The 19,059-nt window shown below is 36.8% G+C and overlaps 1 long non-coding RNA gene across 1 annotated transcript in view; it reads right to left on the reverse strand.

Annotated features, from left to right (window-relative positions):
* The window catches only part of LOC127663599 (uncharacterized), a 35,173-nt gene that overhangs the window by 1,988 nt on the left and 14,126 nt on the right, over positions 1-19,059 (reverse strand). The window contains exons 2-3 of the long non-coding RNA XR_007972996.1: positions 4,371-4,473; positions 1,255-1,396 (exon numbers count right to left, since the gene is read on the reverse strand). This is a non-coding gene — a long non-coding RNA (uncharacterized LOC127663599). The remainder of the gene's footprint in view (positions 1-1,254; positions 1,397-4,370; positions 4,474-19,059) is intronic.

The following is a 19,059-nucleotide window of genomic DNA, read 5'->3' on the forward strand; positions in this document are numbered from 1 at the left end:
AATTATGTTTCCCAATACAATGTGTAAGCAGATGATTACAATCAAGAAAGACTAATTCCAGAAAAGAAATCCAGATGCCCAGACTCTGTTTTGCCTCATCTGGGTCTTTTATAAAATAATCCCAGTGTTTTATATCTGACAAAACAGGAAACCAAAGTAACTTGGATAAAACCAAACTCTAGATTCTTTCTACTGTGCTATATATCGGTCTTCTGGTAAATGCTTCTCTAAAAGAATGATTTTTTTTTAAAGATTTGTGGTTTTAACAATTTATTCCACAAGGAAACCAATGAGAAAGAATTTCCAATTTCTTTCAAATTGTAATGCAAGGAATAAAAACTACATAAAGGTCTTATGAATGTAAAGAGACTAGTTTTCTAAGACAGCTATGAAAATATTTCTTCTAAAAAACAAGTTCACTCAAATGAGGCATTTAGATTCTGGTTCCAAAAGAGGTTGTGTCCTTTCTTAAACCAGGGTTTCCCTACTATGTAGCCTTCCCTTGAAAATACTGTTCTCCTGGTGCTATCTCCCAAAGACTGGGATTAGGTACCACCGTGTCTACCTTTAAATTCTTAAAAATACTGAAGAACACAAACTTCAGTGTCTTCACTGTGACATAAGCCAAATGGCTAATAACTTCTCTAGTTAATATGAAAACAATTCACACCATGCTTTTCAATCCCAATCTAAATTTATACACAGTAGATTGGGTTTCAGGAAAACACCATCATCCAATTCCAGAAAACATAACTATGCACTGGTCATCTGCTCAGATTTAGATTTTGTTGTGATTCAAGTTGTCACTTGTAGAAGTTTGGACCTAGGTCTTCTTCCCAGCCCCATGCTCCCAGAAATAAAACTCAGACTCAAAATATGTATACTTACAAATATCTTGGCCTTATAGCTAGTCTTCTCTGACTAGGCCACAGTGCATTATAACCCACTTACTCAAATCTACTTTCTGACATATGACTACTTACCTGGGCTCAGGTACCATGTGTCAGTCTCGTCACATTTTCCCAGGCAAATATCTCATCCCTGGCTCTATCCCAGAATTCTTTCTGCCTTCTGAATGTCTCATCTTGTATTCTACACTTTCCTATAGGCCATAGTTTTCTTTTAGTACAATACACAAGACATTCTCTCTACAGTCACTAGTATCCTTAAAACCTTCAACTTCAAACTGTTAATTATTCTAATTCTACTTGTACTTCTAAGGTACCAACACCACCAGCAACATCCTGAGCTTACCATGGCTTTTAAACACTCATGTGTACCTGCTTCTCCTTTCAGGATTTTATTTTGGTAATACCGCCACTCCAGCTGGATGTTAGCACCAGGATGAAAAGGTGACCTTCCTGTGCCATGGTTGCTGACAGAGCCACTGTTTTTCCTGTGAGAAAAAGAAATTGAATTGTTTCTCTAAGTACAAAAGGATGTTAAGGTCATGTAATGGATTTTTTTCATGGAATTTTAATTATATAACATTTGTTCTTTAATCACTTATGCATTAAATCTTAAAAAGCATCACCATATAACATCACCTAATTTTTTTTAAGACAGGGTCTTCTGAAATTCTCTATGTAGACCACGCTGGCCAGGAATTCACTGATGTTCACCTGATAGGATTAAAAGCATACACCAAGAGTGGCTCCAGCAATGTTTCTGATAAACCGACTCCATCTAAAACAGCACACCCCTTTGGAGCAGATCTCTGTAGATCCACAAAGATGTACTGTCTTATAGTGTTGCTATGCAGACAAATAGATGACAAGTTTTATTGATGATGCTATAACAATTCCTAAAATTTTATCTGTGATTATTAAGTTCTTTAATAGTGGAACTTCTATTAGGTCCTTTTCTGATAGTCAAAACTGCAATGAAAAGTCTGCCAGTCTCCCAAGTGTCACAGTTAAGTGTTGGGGTTCTGTCTAAGCTCCACCCCACACCTACCTGGAAATAGCCAGGTATGCCCTGCCCCAGAGATCTGGCCCAGTATAAGAGGGGCTACTTGCTCCTCCTCTTTCTCTTTTTGCTCTCAGCTCTTCCACATTCTCACCTCTCTGCCCCTGGGGCTCTTCCTTCCTCCCTCCACATGGTCATGGCCGGCCTCCACTAAACTCTCTCTATTCTCTCTCTCTCTGTTCTCTCTCCCTCTCCCTCTCCCTCTCCCTCTCCCTCTCCCTCCCTCTCTCTCTCTCTCTCTCTCTCTCTCTCTCTCTCTCTCTCTGCCTCTCTCTCTACCACTAACTTCCATCCCCTACTCTGAATAAACTCTATTCTATACCATGCCTGTGTGTATGTGTGTGTGGGGGGGGTCCCTCAGGCGCAGAGGTGCCCAGGCAAGGGCCCGCCTGGACACCTTCCTCCACGCCGCCTACCCACACTCACCTAACCCCCTATACTCTCCCCTTTTAAGCCCTTTTATTAAGTACTCTTAGATGGCAGCCAGACATTCTCCTACACAGAGCCAAGAGGTTGTAATACAACCAAAGGTCATAAAAAGGGAACTAGGATTTATTATAGGTGTTAGGACAGAAGATAAAATATTGACTGGGTTTATCTATACGAAATTTCACTTATAACTTAGTCATGGTTTTAAACTTCCTATTAACCTGTAGTGAAGACAAATGATAGATGTCTAGCTAGATGATTACTTCTAATGGATATGCATGTAAACATTCTCTTTTGTAAACTCCTTATTTCAATCGGTGATTTGATATTTTGTGTGAACTTATGTTGAACTTTGTAACGTGTGATTATGTATTCTGAAAGATGTTTTAAGGGCTGAAGACAAAGAGAAGAGAGAAAAGAAGAATTTAGGTTTGAGGAACAGAGCTGAGAGAAGAACTGAACTGAGGAGAAGTTTTTAGTCATAAGAGAACAAGATTAGAAGGAGAATAGGAGAATGGAGGGTAGAATAACTTAGAAACTATAGGTAACATAAAATAACTAAGAGAACAATGTGCAGGATGCAGAGGGAAAGAAGAAAAAAAAAAAGATGTTGCAGAGAACAGAAGGAGCAGGCAGGCTTCGCCTTGCCATAGGAGAGGACAGGTCCCATGGTAAGGACAAAACAGGCTTAGACTTATTTTTTTTTTTTTTTTTACAAACATGGATTTAATTCATAGCATTAAAAGGGTGAAACTTTTTCCTTCTCAATGCAATAAATATTTTTCATCCAGAATGAGTGAGTTCTTTCTGCACCAGTGCTGGTCTTTTGCTCCATATGCATATGTAAGTATGGATGTGTGTGTAAGTATGTGATTGTGAGAATGTATGCATGTGTGTGTGTGTTATGGTTTTAAACTTTCTATGAACCTGTAGAGAAGACAAATGATAGATGTCTAGCTAGATAATTACTTCTAATGGATATGCATGTAAACATTCTCTGTTGTAAACTTGTGTTAGTGTGAAATTGTGAGAATGCATGCAAGCTGGGATCAGATGTGCATGTAGGTATGAATTTGTGTGAAAATGTGGAAATGAAATCTTTGTTATGTTTGAAGCTGTGTATAAATTTCTGTGAGATTATGCATATTCACTTATGTAAAAGTTTTTCTTTCTGCAAGTGTTATTCTCTTCTCCTGGTTCAATAGAAGTTTATTGCTTCTAACTTCCTCCTTAGACTGACAAGCAAGAGGCATCTGAACAATGGGGAAAAGACTCTAGCAACTAATTCTGTCCTTAATCTCCTGCTGTTTTAGGGTGAAGTGCTAAGTGCCTGAGACTCTCTAGCTTCAGAGGAAAGCAGAAGGCAGGTCAGCTACATTAGCATAGTAACTTAGACTTAGATAAGTCTAAGATAGATAATTAGACTTAGATAATTATTTGATATAATTAGAGATGAAATTTTCTCTTCTCCTCCAAGCTTACAAAAATTAATATCCTAAATTATAGAAGGGGTGTGTGTGTATGTGTGTAAATTATTTACAGTCAGGCAATAGTAGCACATAGCACACATCTTAAATCCCAGGATTCAGGGGGCAGAACCACGCAGATCTCTGATTCTGAGGTCAATCTGGTCTACAGAGAAAGTTCCAGGACAGCCAGGGCTACACAGAAAAACCCTGTGTGTGTGTGTGTGTGGTGGGGGGGGGGAGGGTTACATATAACCTCACTAGAAAAAGCTTTTCATAACATATTTATTCCAGCAGCAACATAGCTTAAATTTCTGAAGCTATCTTTTTAAAAACATGTTTTAGACATTAGAGCTTCAAGCATAACACAAAGGCTCTACACATGATCACATTGAAATGATACTCGATATAACCATTTTGCTTGCTACTTTAGAATTTTTTTCAATTTTCAAAATTAAGTTTTAATTTTAGTTGAAGGAGTGAAGATGTCAGTTCCAGTATACTTACTAAAGTGTATCTGGAGGACCAATAATAAGGACTTCCCAACGATAGAGATCATTGTCGTCTATTAAACCTGCTAAAAAGCCTTCCACTGGATTTTTGTTGAGTTCTGTGGAAAAAGAAAATTTCAATAAAAACTTTAAAACAGTTTTTCTCCAACAGGTAAAGTATGACCATAAATAAGCTATAAACTATGAAAACTATTAAAATGCTACTTCATAACTATAACATTTCCATACAACAAGGAAGCCATGGGTATATTAACCTATCCAGATGGAATTGTTTTGTCTTCCTACATCTACCTTGGGATTCAACCAAAGCTCTTAGCATTCTGGGTAGGTTTTATGAGAGGCAATCAAAATGCAAATAAGGCTGATTCTCACAAGAGATTTTAGTTGAAAGAAAATCAAAAGTCAAATCAAATCAGAAATGGCAAGTTTTCTATAGCCTTTAAGACTAATTCTTAAAAAACAACCAAAAGCACTTTTACGTCAGAATTGCCGAGTGTTTTCAACTCTTACTTACATTAACATCTGTCTGATTGCCATGATGCCTTGAGGTACATTCAACTATGCAACAGGAATAGCTTTCTAAGAATAGCTGGTGCCTACAGAAATAGTGATGGTATCATAAGATTCTTCTCTTCTAAACAGTGTTCTGCCATGAAGAATAGATGATGAGGGCAGAAAATTAAGAATCGAGACAAGGAACTAGTAAGGTAGAAAAACAAAGGCCAACAAAGGATCATCAAACAACAGGTTAGGAAGAGTATAACCTTAAGAGTTTACAGAGATGGACGTAATAAAATAAGGATGTCTTTGTAATGGGCAGATCGCATGAGTTTTTCAAATAGCCTTAAGTAAGTGTAACTGACATTAGACGTATACTATATATACCTATAGGTATATATAATAGGTATACTATATAATTTGATAATTTTAATATACTATCATCTTTGAAGGCAGGATAAGAATCATGATAGTAAGTATACACAACAATCACCAGAAAAGTTATTATTTTGTCAAGAGAGCTGAGGACTGACTGATTCAAACTGGGCAGTGAGTAAGGACAAAACATGTTTAAGAGCAGTTTAGAAAGGACTTGCCAGAAATCTAAATGAGTACATGATTCTCATACAGTACTTGCCCATCATCAAGATAAGCCATCTAATCATGAAAGCAAATATAATACAACACAGAGTATTATAAAATGCCAAACAGTGTGCTGGTAACTATGGAAGCACTAACTCCATAACTTTGAGCAATCAAAGGTGGTTTTAGTTCAACAATTACAACTTCATATAGGGCTATTAGGTCCATCTTCATTTGTCAATCTACTGGAATTTGAAATTACTTGGGAGACACACCTCTTGTGCATGTCTGAGGGTGCTTCTAAAACAGTTTAATTTGGAATGTGGTTGGAACTATTCTAAAAGGATTGTGAAACAGAATACAAGACTCATACCCACTCCCATCATTTTACTGCTGTCACATTGCAGCTATCATACCTTACCAAGCATGACGAACTAAATAATTGATGAACCATAAACAATTCTTCCTAAAGCTGTTTTGATCAATTATTTTGTCCAACTAACAATAAAGTAATTAATGTACATCACAACATGCAGACAACAACAACAAAATGATAAAAATAAAGAATTAAATTGTATTTTAACACAAAGAACTTCTTTTCTTGGATTTTGAACACAGATTTTATAAATCTAATAAGCAAAGCAAACAGATAAAATCTGTATTTTAAAATACCATTAAGATATGATTTGCATTTTAAACTTATTATGTTTATAATCATATACCTTTCACTGAATCCCAACTATGTTGCTAGCTACTAAAAAAGAATACACATACACACTTTAGTGTTGATGGGAATGGTTCCTTTGAGGTCTAGCTCAAGAACTGCCCTCCTATCTTTGAAACCTTTTTAAAAATAATTTATTAAATAATCTTGACTTCTGTTAAAAATCCTATTCATTATAGTTGCAGCCTGTATTGTATTACCTAGCATTTGACTATCATGGGTTCATTGTTCCAGAAAAATATATAAGTAAGGACAATGTGAAATAGGTAACCTAAAAGTAGTACAAGGAATAGGGGTTAAAGAAGTACAAAAGAAGGGCATATAACAATCTTTAATAGCTTAAAAAAAAAAAAAAGGCAGGAAGAGCACCACAACTCTGAGGCCAGCCAAGTCTATATTGTGATGTCTAGTCTCAAAAGTTTAAAAAGGGGGAAGGGGGTGCAGCGCAGAGGGACACACACATTTTATTCCAGAACATGGGAAGTAGAGGTGGGTTAAGTTGCAAAATGACTGTGACTAATAATGAGACCCTGCCTTGGAGGGAGAAAGGGAAAGAGAAAGACTTATAGAATATCTACAATGAAGAACTGGGCCTATACTGAACAAGGAGGCATAAATGAAACAAGACAAAATGGCAAAAACTGGAAAGTAAAGGCGTTTGTTAGCCATATTAAGTTTCAACTTCATACATGGAGCAATGATAACCCTTGGAAGAATTGGAATGTATTTGTTCTTAATACATTTTCAAAAAGTAGGGCGAGCTTGGGAGGTTTAAATGTTCAAAAACCAGTTTTAGAAGTTGGATAGATAGCCAGGCGTGGTGGCGCACGCCTGTAATCCCAGCACTTGGGAGGCAGAGGCAGGTGGGTTTCTGAGTTCGAGGCCAGCCTGGTCTACAGAGTGAGTTACAGGACAGCCAGGACTACACAGAGAAACCCTGTCTCAAAAAACCAAAAAAAAAAAGTTGGATAGATGGCTCAGAGCTTAAAAGATGATATACCAGGGAGCTTGAGAGATGGTTCGTTATTTAAGAGCACTAACTGCTCTTCCAGATGTCCTGAGTTCAATTCCCAGCAACCATATGGTGGCTCACAACCACCTATTATAGGATCCGATGCCCTCTTCTGGTATCTGAAGACAATTACATTGTACTCATATACATAAAATAAATAAATAAATCTAAAAAAAGAAAAAGAAAGAAAGAAAGGAAAAGAGAGGAAAAGAAAAAAAGAAAAAGATGATATAGCAGTTGCAGAGAACTTGAGTTTGATTCCCAATACCCATATTAGGTGTAACTCCAGCTCTAGGGGAGACGATGCCATCTTCTGGCCTCAAATGCACAAACCCATATACAGACACAAATGTATACATAGTTAAAAAGATAGCAGTCATTCTTTAAAAACCATGCTAGGCATGTTGGTACATACTTATAAATAACACAAACACTGAAGATACTTGATGAAGTGGTGAAATGGTTTTGAAACTAGAAAAGGTTAATGGTTGTATAATACTGTGAACATAGATATGTTTATCTACTATTATTTGTATATATGTTGTTTATTACATTTGAACATAGTATATCTCATCTTAGTTCTTAAAATGACACAAATGTATTAAAATAGGAAACACAAGATGAGATACTTGTTTGAAAGGGGGAAACTTACTTAATGTTAAATTTCTACAGCACATATATGTTGTATATGTTGGGAGAGGGGCTGTCTTTGCAGAGTTATAGACTGTACTTTGGACCTTGCATACACTAGGCAAGTCTTCTACCACTGAGAGACATCCTCAGAATATATCAGGGTTTTTGCCAGAGAGGAAAGCAGGAAAACAAAGAAGCTAATATGTTTAACAGAGTAAATAGCCAACAATGATAAGTTCACTCTTCTACAGCATGGAAACACTATCTCAATTAAGGCCATTGGGTTCAAAAAAGAGAGCCAAAACCGTCTTCAGCATAAGCAGTAAAGATAACTAGAACAACACTAACAAGGTTAAGGTGGAAAAGTGCAAGTGGAAATTGTTTCTCTAAGGTTTCGATAGATAGAAAAATTACAGTAGCCATAGCCACGAGCAAATGAAATTCATGCAATCAAGTAGTTTTATTTCTTGATTTTTCAGGTTTTTTTGGTTTTGTTTTGTTTTTTTTAAGGCACGATTTTGTCTTAGTGGGCCTGAAATTTGTATGTAGACTGGCTGGCCTTACCCTTTAGCCTCTTTGCTAAGACTACAGACATATGACACTATAATGGTTGTGGTTATTGCTGCTGTTGTTTTAAATAGGATCTTCCCTTGCAGCCCAGGCTATAGAATCAGACCTCGCTCTGAGAAATAATCAACTAATTTGGGGCAGGGGGAGAGGCATGAATCCACAAAAACTAAGAGTAAGCATAATAGTGTATACTCTCTGATTTCAGCTTTTGGAGGGTGGGAAAAGAAGATCCTGTCAGACATGTCTCTAAAAAGATGAGAGCATATGAAAAGTGAACAAACATGAATTATTAGGATCAATACAAATTCATAAAGTGTTTTTTTAAAAACTAGGCTTATACACCAGAAAAGGTTCAGGGAAACAGTCATCTCAGTATGATGAACATTCCTAGTATCCACAATATGGTCTTCTAATACAAATTTACAGCTAACAGTGAAGCAGGGTTTTGTGAAGAAATGACAGATTCTAAGTCTGAGGCATAAGGAAAAAATATGTTAGGCTCTTCTCAATACTCAATAAAATGTGTTAGGCTCTTCTCAATACTAAATAAAACGAAAGCTATCAGTTAGAAGCCCCACTGGCTAAAAATGTTATGAGTTGAGTATTAGTATGAATAATAACCGTGAAGGATAGACAAATGTAGTTCAATACATGAGTAACTAACATACACACACAAAACCAACCAGCCATGGCTGTTATAATTAGGTGCTAGTAAACCATTTTGTCATTTTGATTTGGGTCTTATCCCACAGCTGGCTTAATGCCAGCACTCAGGAGGCAGAGGCAGACAGATATCTGTGAGATCAAGGCTAGCCTGGTGTATAGAATGTGTTCCAGGACAGCCAAAGCTACAGAGAAAAAAGGATGGGAGGGAGGGATATACTTCTTCAACCATATAAAGAATCAATCTCAGGTCAGCAGGCTTGGTAACAACATCTTTTCCACAGAGCCATCTCATCATCCAATTCTTGGCCTACTCTGTGCAAGCAATACATTATTTTGAAAACCAAAGAAAGTAGAAGAACCTTGCACTCTATTATCAAATACTGAAATAATAATTATGTTATCAAATAACATTTCTCTCTAAAAAACTCCAGTTATGCGATTGTTTATGGAGCCCCTGGGTATGGCTAAGTTGAACATGCACAATTTTCTGAATTACTCAAACAAATTTAACTTTTCCTGATTCAAAAGACATAGCTTCTTCTTCCTCCTTTTTATCTTCCTACTTTAAGAAACTGCAGAAATTTAAAGTTTGCCTTCTCTGGGTTTTTGGGACTTGTTTTGCTTTTTTTCTTTTAAAGCAAGATTGTCCTCTGGCTTAAAAAATAAAAATACATTAAGCTGAAAAGTTTCAGAAATGTCACTTTATTACTTTTTCTACATTTTTTAAAATTTCTATGTAAAATGAATAAGCCAAATAAATCTTTAAAAGATAAAAGTCATTATTTTTGAGGTAATCTCATGTAGCAAAACTGAACCTGTTCAAAGCTCATAGTAAGAGTCAAATATAAAACGGGGCGTGGTGGTGCACACCTGTAATCCTAGCACTTGGGAGGCAGAGGCAGGCGGATTTCTGAGTTCAAGGCCAGCCTGGTCTACAGTAGAGTGAGTTCCAGGACAACCAGGAAGAAACCTGTCTCAAAAAAAAACAAAAAAAAAACAAAAAAACAAAAAAAACAAAAAAAACAAACAACAACAACAACAACAAAAAAGAGTCAAATATAAAACACACAGAGAAACACGTTAAGAGAATCCCTGTTATGAATATAACTAATAGAAGCTACATGTGAGAAATTATAAGGACAAGACCTGGGATTGCAAGCAATTTTCTATAGAATCTAAACATTAAAGAGGTAAGAGATGTTTATGAGTTAACTGAATATATGAAATCTGACTAGATAACAGATATTAAGAAATATCTGCCAGGCAGTGGTGGCACATGCCTTTAATCTCAGCACTTGGGAGGCAGAGGTAAGTGAGCGAATTTCTGAGATCCAGGCCAGCTTAGTCTATATTACAAGTTCTAGGATAGCCAGGGCTATGCAGAAAAACCCTGTCTCAATAATAAACAAACAAACAAATAACAATGATGATAGTAATAATAAAAATAAACATTTTGGTTTTTTAGACAAGGTCTCACTGTCTGTCCCTAGATAGCCTGCTCTGCCTCCCTAGTGCCCCAGCACTAGGGTTAAAGGCAAAAACCATGACCCCAAACTTAGAGTCCCATCTTTACAGCAGATCCTCTTTGAATCTTTTTTTTTTTAACTTTCCATCTTTGCAAGTTTCTGGCTTTCTGAGGTAAAGTCTCACTATGTAGTCCAGGCTAGCGTTGAATTTATAATCCTGCCTCAACTTAGAATTGAAATTACAGAAGTGCACCATCATGCCCAATTCTTTAAACCATTAAGGTAACATATAAAACCTTTTATCTAAATATTCTGTAGATTCTCTTAAGTAAATTATGATTTACCAAAATAATGTTACCACTCTATCACAGGAATTGCTACACATCTACTGTAATAGTGTTGAGAAACAGAAAAGAGGTGTGTTTTGTAATTACTGTAACTACACAAACAATCATTTCCTCAACCTTCATTAATAAATCAATATTGGAAAAATACCAGTGGTGGTTTGAATGAGAACAGCCCTCATAGGCTCATGTTCATATACCTGGTTCCCAGTTTGTAGAACTGTTTGGGAAGGATTAGGAGGTATGGCCTTAATGGAGGAGATGTGTCAGCAGCAGTGAGCATTGAGATTAGCACTGTGTCTCTTGCTTGCTGTTTAAGAGTCAAATTCTCAGGTGTTCCTGCCACCATGCCTTTATTCAACCATCATAAAGTCTAATCCTCTGGAACTGTAAGCCCAATTAAACACTTTCTTTTATAAATTGCCTTGGTCATGGTGTTTTTTCACAGTAATAGAAAAGTAACTAATAAAGTGATATATCAACAAACAACTGCAAAAAATTTATTACATTTCTACTATAGTTTTTTTAAAGATCCAATCTAATAATCTTTATAGATTTCTAATCAACATTAAAACTGCTTACAATTAGAATATTTTTCTTTACATTTGAGTCATAGGCTACAGTGAGCTGACTTCCTAACTGGTTAAAAAAAAGGGGGGGGGGGACCATGGAGCAGACAGGCAAAAAACAGTCATTCCATATTTATAAAGACTTTCTAATATTCTGCCAAAAGGATTTTCTTCCTTAGAATTAACAGGTACATTCTACCACCTACATCTGACCATGGTGTGTCATTCTCAGGTTAAATAAAGCTGTTCTGTTGTCAAAGTCATCTAAATTCTCATTCTTTCTCTCTCCCTACAAACTTAAATGACTCTTATATTCTAAACATATCCTGATGAGTTTATCTAGACATATCCTGATGCCCTTTGTATGTTGTAGCTCGTGCTTAAATACAACATCATCAGCATACTTCTCTGCTGAAATCTGATGCAGCAGGAATTCCTGAGAACAGAAGATCATATACATTATATGGTATTATATGTCAGGACTAAGTCTGCATTTCAATTCTTCTTAGTCTTGCCAAATTTAGTCATCTCATTTTTTTTCCCCAAGCTTCATTTTCTTATCCATAAAGTAGGATAAAACCTATAGTGGTATTATAAAACAGAAAAATAAGATGTGTGCATATAAGTGCTTGAGTCTGGAAGGCAAGGACCAACAGCTGGTGGTTTCAGATTTGAGACAGGGTCTCTCGCTGAACTTTGAGCTCACTGATTTGAGTAAATTGGCTAACCAATGAGCTCCAGGGCTGCCCCCGGCCCTTCTAGCATTAAGTCCCTGCAGGGAATCTAAACTGGGATCCTCTCAAGCTTTGGAACAGGCAATTTACTGACTGAGCTGTTTCCTCATCACCAAAAGAAGACACAAAATATTGTCCTATCTTAGGATACATGTAGAAAATGTTAATTATCCATTGTCTTCCCATAGTCTAACAAATACAATGTTCTTTAGAATCTCAAGAACAGTCTCAGGAAGTAGAAGGAGGGTCTTTGAGTTGACGGGTAGTTAAGACAGCATGGAGAGCCGGGCAGTGGTGGCACACGCCTGTAATCCCAGCACTCTGGGAGGCAGAGGCAGGCGGATTTCTGAGTTCGAGGCCAGCCTGGTCTACAGAGTGAGCTCCAGGACAGTCAGGGCTATACAGGGAAACCCTGTCTCGAAAAAACCAAATTAAAAAAAAAAACAAAAAACAAAAAACAAAACAAAACAAAAGAATCTCAAGAACAAGCCTATACCTTCGCTACCACCTTTTAAGAAAAATACTAGCCAGCTCCAAACATCATCCAAACTATGTTTCTAATGAGAGTTGCTGTGAGCCCTCCTCCCCTGACTCCCTGCTTACAGTAAAAATATTCTAACTTCCAATATTCCTGAGGGAAGACTTTTTTCCTCACCATTTGTAAACCTACAAGACACCTATTAATACATGCTTAAACCTGTATTAAAATGTTTACTAAACTCTGTCTGCTTCATAATATGCTGTCTAGTCCTGACTTCTTTTCAAGTCAAATTCACAAATGCTGGTTTGGCTTGAGTCAATTTTCCTAAAACTCTTTGGGAATATGTTAGGCTGCTGAGGTAGACAGTGTGAAACTGTCTCCTTTACCTGTATCTCAAAACGCTGACAATAAGATACTGTATAAGTTTACTTTTAAAATGTAGTTTAAAAAATAAAAATGACTAACTATAAAAGTTGAAGCTAGAGAAATGTCTCAGTGTTTAAAAGTCATATATAAGCTTTCCGTAATAAATACAGCCTAAACTAATTCACAAGAAAATAAAAATATAGAATAAATAGAACATATTTGAGCAAGAAGTACTAAACTTAAAGCAATAACATGGGCATCTAGGAGAAGGAAATCAAGTAAAAAAAAAATGTGGGCAGAAGAATCAAGTTGGTCTCAGATTTATTTCTCTATAACAATGCATAGCTGGTAGTGACAAAACTACAGAATTCTAAAGCAAAGTGTGATACAAAGAATAAGGAAGTCAAAGAAATCAAACTAGGATGAGCAAGATTGTGGATGAACCTTAGAACTTGTTTCTTAATTTTTTTTTCTTTTTTACATCATTTATAGTGTGAACATGTACACTGCACCATACTGTACATGTGGAAGTTAAAGGACAGCTTGCAGGACTTAGTTCTCCCTTTCTACCATATGAATTGAATTTTCGTGGTCAGGCTTCGGGACAGGAACCCTTACCCAGTGACCCATCTCTCTGGCCTGCTTCTTGTACTGCTAAAAATGAATTTTGTAATCCGAAGCACAAATAATAATTACTGAGTCCACACAAACACCCAAAACTAAAAATATTACCACAAGCCTAAAAATATACACGATTGCTCAGCAGTTAAGAATATTTATTACTTGTGAAGGTACCTAGGTTTGGTTCCAGCAACCAAATCGTGGCTCATAGCCATCTGTAACTACAATTTTCAGAGATCAGATACCCTCTTCTAGACTCTATGTGCACCAGGCATGCACAAAATATACAAAAATATATGCAGGTAAACCATACATACAAAAAAATTAAAAGGCAAATTAATACATATGTATGTGTACTTTTATATATATACATAGATTGGTTCAATCTCTGTAACTGCATGGACTGATGATTTGGTCAAGTTCAAGAGTACTGTTTTTATCTAAAAATTGAATTGATGAGTACCAAAATAATTTGGCTGGATATTTTTTGGTTGAGACAAGCATGACATGAAAACTTAAGTCACATAGGTCAGAATAACAGTCACCTATACAGAAATATATCACCTTGAATAATAAAGTAAAAATACTTATATGATTAAGTAGTAATCTATTTTCATGTAACTATAGAATATTTATAAAAATACAAACAGTATACAAAACAAACACTCAAATATATGTATTCTAAAACACTGTTGAGAGAGCTAGAGCAATGACTCAGTAGGCAAAACACTCATACATATGATGTAAAATCATTCTTTTGAGAGGAGGGAGGGAGGGAGGGAGAGAGTGTGGGAAGGAGGGAGATGGAGAGAGGAGGGAGAAGGAGAGGGAGGGACGGAAGGAGGGAGGAGAGAGAGAGAGAGAGAGAGAGAGAGAGAGAGAGAGAGAGAGAGAGAGAGAGAGCATTGAGAGCTAGAGAGCTGGTTCAGCACCTAAGAACACTTACTATTCTTGCAAAGGACCCAGGTTCAGTCTTAGCACCTATGTGGCAGCTCACAACCACCTATAACTAAAGATCTAAGAGGTCCAATAACCTTTTCTGGCCAAGGGTGGTACACTTACAAATATCCAGGCAATATAATCATACACACACAATAAACCTATTTTTAAAAAAAATCAAGCCGGGTGTGGTGGTACAAGCCTTTAAAGCAGAGGCAGGCAGATCTGTGAGTTCAAAGCTAGCCTGTTCTACAGAGCAAGTTCCTGGACAGCCAAAGCTAGAGATTTCAACAGCCCCTACCCCTGCAAATCTTCCACTACTTCTTAGACCTAGGTGTATGGGAGAAAATAATCTAAGCTAAGCATCAGGCCATACCAGGTTCAATACAAGGCATATCAAGTAAGACAGTATTGAACCAGCTATGATACACTCTATTATGGTTTAAAAATATATGAAACATCATGTATGTTCACACGTGGAGCATTTGGCCACCAGCTGGTGCTGCTGTTTTGGGAAGTTGTGGAAATTTGAGGATTGTGGCCTAACTAGCCGAAGTGGACTGGTGAGACAAGGCTTTAAAGGTGATAGTAATTTCTGGTTCTAGCACAAATGCTCTGAATCCTGATCCATTAGGCTACAAAGAGCTCCAGGAAAGTGATCTATCTTCCTGCTGCAACACTATTCCTGACCATGAAAAACTATACTTTTTAAAACCATAAGCAATTGGGTGGGTGGTAAGCGGTAGAATCTTGGTGGGGGGGGAGGAGAAATAGAACCATGATCCAAACAAAACGAACTTTTCCTTAAGATGATTCTGTATTGATCATAGCCACAAAGAAAGTAATGAATATACAGATGCATATTGATTCACTTTCTGGTATATCCCTCTATCATGCTTTAAATTCATTTTCAAATCTTTTCCATCTAAGGTGATGGAAATAATATACTTCTGTGATCCGAATCATGACTGACTTTATCCCTTATTCACTTTCTAGTAATAAAAGGGAGAGTTCTGACCATTCAGAAATGGTATACATGCAATCAATATAATCTTTACTGAAAGGTATTCTGGGCCTTTTCACCATTAAGAAGCTTTGAAGAAAATAAGACATTATATAAAAACAATGAGTATAGGCAGGAGGCCTAGGAAAGCACATGAAACAAAATAAAAGAGCAAAAGGGAATGAGGGGATGAAAATATATGTGGCCATTATGGACGAAGTATGGAGGTTCTTTATAACCTCAAAAACTAGGACTGTCCTATCCAGCTACATCAATCCTATGTATATACCCAAAAGAATCCAAAAACAGCATTACCACAAAAGGTACCTGCGCGCACAATACTTACTGCAATTCTATTCACTATTAAAGATACAAGTCAGCTTAAATGTCCATCAATAGATGAAGACAAATAAAATGTAATTATGTCTACAAAATGGAATTTTATTCAGCTATAAAGGATACAGTGGCTTAAAGGGCAAAGTACTTGTCATACAAGACCAACAGCAAATTTAATAAGCAGAATCAACATGAAAGTGAAAGAAGAAAAACAACTTGACAAACTTGTTCTCTGACTTCTACAAGCACTCTGTAGTACAACTGTGCAAATACTTACCCATAAAATATAACAGTTTCAAAAAAGTAATAATTTAACATTTTAAAAAAGGAGTGAAATATGTAACTTGCAAGATAATAAATGGAAATAGAACCCATCATATGTTGAGTGAAATAAGCTAAACTAAGATAAATATTTAATGTTTTGTCTTATAAATCTCTCAAGACTATATTATGCATGTATATGTGCACATAAGTATATTTGCATGTGTTTGTATATCATGAATATAGAAGGAATACTATTTGAGAAGTGGAAGGAAACAAGCAGTAGGGGAGAGGAAAGAGAACAATAAAAGTGGTCATAGTGCAAGTGCGAAAACCAAAACAACTTAACAATGAACAAAGCCATAAAAAAAAGCACACATTAAGATTGTTTTCATGGGACTGGAGAGATGGCTCAGCAGTTAAGAGCATTGACTGCTCTTCCAAAGGTCCTGAGTTCAAATTCCAGCAACCACAAGGTGGTTCCCAACCATCTGTAATGAAATCTGATGCCCTCTCTTCTAGTGTGTATGAAGACAGCTATAGTGTACTTAGATATAATAAATAAATCTTTTTTTAAGAAAAGATTGCTTTTATGTTAGCTCAGTGGGCTCATGCTAACATACATAAAGGCAAAACACACATACACATAAATTTAAGCCAAAAAAAAAAAAAAACCCTCAGCTGGGAGGTAGTGATGCAAACCTCTATTTGCAGTACTTGGGAGGCAAAAACAGGCCTATATCTTGAGTTCCAGGCCAGCCTGGTCTACAGAGGGAGTACCAGGACAACCAGGGCTACACAGAGAAACGAACACTGTCTTGGGGGTAGGGGAAAGGAGATTGTTTCTATGCAACAGAAAAGTGAAGGTGAAGATGATTTACACGTTTTCTGAAAACAAGTGGTAATTTGCCCCACAAATTTATAGACACAATCAATATGGACACTGCTGAGCACTGCATGAAGAACAGTTGTTCAGTATCTTCATAGTTCTAAAAGACAAAAGATAAGTTGCAAAGCAAGCCATGAATTATTTGAGAAGATTAAAAACTATACCTGGAGGCTAAGAGGATGGTTCCACACTTGACTTATAAGCACCAGAACCTAAGTTTGATCCCAGAACCCACAAAGAATTACCAGGGTTACAAACGGCACATAGTTAGTTGTAATCCTAGTCTTGAAGAAGCCAAAACTAGAGAATCCCTGTGGCTCTCTGATCACCTATCTCAAAGGAAATAGAAAGTGTCCTGAAGACAACATATAAGGTTGTTCTCTGGCCTTCACATGCACACATATGCACTGGCATGTTATGTGTACATACACATATACACTTTTTTTAAAATAAAAAAAAAATATTTTTTGAGACAGGGTCTCTGGCTGGCCTTGAACTCAAGAGATCCACCAGCCTCTGCCTCTGAAATGTTGGGATTAAAAGGATATACCATCATCCCCAGCCTTAAGATATTTTTAAAATAATCCATAAGGGGGACTGGACAGATGGCACATTGGTCCTTGCTGCTCTTGCATAGTATACAGCACACACATGGAAGCTCACAATCACTTGTAACTCCAATTCAAGGGAACCCAATGCTCTTTTCTGGCTTTCTTAAGACACTAGGCCTACACATGGTATGTATGTATACATATATACACACATACATGCAGGCAAACCCTCATTGTTAACAAATAATTCTTAATATATAATTAACTTTTAGAAACCTACAGGTAAACACTGTAGCACAGAAAGACCTATAATTCCAGCAACTAGCAAGCCTGATGGAGAATACCTAGGGTTCAAATCCAATCTGGGCTACAGAGTGAATTCAAAACCAGTTTTGGCATTAGAAAAGAGGAGGAAGGAAGGAAGGAAGGAAGGAAGGAAGGAAGGAAGGAAGGAAGGAAGGAAGGAAGGAAGGAAGGAAGGAAGGAAGGAAGGAAGGAAGGAAGGAAGGAAGGAAGGAAGGAAAAGAAAAGAAAGAGAGAGAGAGAGAGAGAGAGAGAAAGAAAGAAAGAAAGAAAGAAAGAAAGAAAGAAAGAAAGAAAGAAAGAAAGAAAGAAAGAAGAAAGAAAGAAACAAACAAACAAACAAAGAAAGGGGAAAGACAGAATGCCCCTCTAGCTCTTGCAAACTTGCCTAGCATGTTTAAGGACATAGGTTCAACCCCTGGTACCACAAAGCAAACAAATCTACAAGAATATTTAAAAGTCAGTGATAAAGCAGTTTATACAGTTAGCACAACTGTAATAGACTTCCCAGCTAACTATAGAAAACAATTATTAAACATGAAAATATTTAAAAAATAAATTTGGGGAATCTGGAGAGATGGTTCAGCAGTTAAGAGCACTGAGTGCTCTTCCAGAGGTCCTGAGTTCAATTCCCAGCAACCACAGGGTGGCTTACAACCATGTGTAATTGGATCTGATACCCCCTTCTGGTGTGTCTGAAGACAGCTACAATGTGCTCATATATTAATTAATTAGCTAATTAATTAATAAGTCTATCTTTTTAAAAAAAGGTGAATTTGAAGTAGTGAGATGGCTCAGTAGACTGCCACCAAGTCTGATGATCTGAATTCAAGCCCTGAAACCATTACATGGTAGAAGGAAGAGTACCAATTTCCACAAGTTGTCCTCTAACCTCCACATGAGCACATTAAACACACAATAAACACATTGGGGTGGTTTAAACTAAAATGTCCCCAACAGGCTCATGTATTTGAATACTTGGTCACCAGCTGTTGTTGCCATTTTGAAGATGTTATGAAAACTTTATGAGATTTGACATTGCTAAAAGAAGTCTATCACTAAGAGATAATTCCTATTTTGGCCATGTGCTGCTATGTTCCACAGCCCCACACCCTTGACATTATATTCTTCTGGAA

Source organism: Apodemus sylvaticus, chromosome 13 (genome assembly GCF_947179515.1).
Source record: "Apodemus sylvaticus chromosome 13, mApoSyl1.1, whole genome shotgun sequence".
In the NCBI taxonomy this organism is placed as follows: domain Eukaryota; kingdom Metazoa; phylum Chordata; class Mammalia; order Rodentia; family Muridae; genus Apodemus; species Apodemus sylvaticus.